The 1,476-nt window shown below is 41.9% G+C and overlaps 1 pseudogene; it reads left to right on the forward strand.

Moving 5' to 3' along the window:
• The first annotated feature begins 683 nt into the window (after positions 1–683).
• Positions 684–1,177, forward strand: LOC102247294 (annotated as a pseudogene).
• Positions 1,178–1,476: the final 299 nt, after the last annotated feature.

A 1,476-nucleotide genomic window follows, 5' to 3' on the forward strand; every position in this document is an offset into this window, starting at 1 on the left:
GTTTGAATCCCTGCTTTGCTGCTTGTTGCCTCTGTAAGGAATTATTCTTCTCTGTACCCGTTGTCTTTTGTGAAATGATGTGTATTAAATAAATCAATGCATATAACATACCTGGCACATAGGAGGGACCCAACAATATTAATGTCCTTGTTTTCCCCTCATCCCTATGTTGATAACTGGTTTTAAATACCCCAAAGAAACTCTAGATAAATGCACATTTGGGTTTATTTCTCCAGAAGCTGACCCTGCTATCATAATCTTGGCAATACAGCAGTGTGGTTGAGGAAGGTAAAAACATCCAGTTAATGCAGCAGGAAGCACAGAAGAGAGAAAGGCAGCCAGGAGAAGAAACAGTAAATGGAGCCTCTGTGATCAGCTACATTCCTCCCATAGCTCAGAGAAGAGCTGGGTTCTCCAGCTGAATCCACACCAGTGGCCAGTTGGGACTGAAAGGGCTGGCACTTAGCTTTCCATGGAACTGTTGTCCCCAAAATTCTAAGCAATGGAGTGACTGACAGCATTTCCAGCCTGTGAAATAAATATAAGTTGACAGCCTGGGGGAAGATTTATGTGTGAGGTAGAAGCTTACCTGATGAGACTCAAAAATCTCTGAAACTAAGTGCATTTAAAAGGATCTTAAGCAGGATCCGTTGTTCCAACAGTGGGAAAATGGGGCCCATGTCATGTTTGGGAAGATAGCAAAATACATCAGGGAGAATCTTGAGCTGCTGGACAATAGGCCTGATGGCACCTACTGTTTCATGCTGCACTCTTACTGGGTGTACTGTGTGAGTGAAAAGATCTTGAAGTTGGCTGCCAACATCTCTGGTGACAAGCTGATGTTGCTGGGGACCTGCTTGGGAAAGACTCACAAATTCCAGTTGCACATCACAGCTCTGGATTACCTCACACCCTATGCCAAGTACAAAGTGTGGATAAAGCTGGAGTAGAGCAGTCCTTCCGGTATGCAAACCATGTGTTAAAATCTAGATCGAAACACTGAAAATACTTCTCAGTATGGGGAGTGGTGGTGTACTCCATTGCAGACCGCCCTTTGGGTTTTGGGGTGGCAGCAAAGTCTACAAAAGACTGCAGAAAAGTAGACCCCATGGCGATTGTGGTATTTCATAAAGCAGACATTGGGGAATATGTGTGACTTGAAGAAACATTAACTTAAAATGAAATCATCCCAAGGACTTATAGCTGTGTGGAAGGGCCAAGCTTTGTTTCCTGTGTCTGTGAAGACTCCACCATCATGTTGAATTTTGTCAACACTGTGATCTCTCCAGGAACTTGTTAGTTTAATATTCTCTCTATTATGGAAAAAATGGGTCAAAAATGGTGTTTTGGGTGTTTGTTACTAAATAGAATATTGTTTTATATTTCAATCAGAGGGCTTCTTATTTTCAGTAAAAGGTACTAATTGAGGACAAGAATAGCTTATTATTGTTATCTGTGATAACACTGCTTTCCAAA

This window comes from Myotis brandtii, unplaced genomic scaffold (assembly GCF_000412655.1).
Source record: "Myotis brandtii unplaced genomic scaffold, ASM41265v1 scaffold49, whole genome shotgun sequence".
NCBI classification, from domain to species: Eukaryota; Metazoa; Chordata; class Mammalia; order Chiroptera; family Vespertilionidae; genus Myotis; species Myotis brandtii.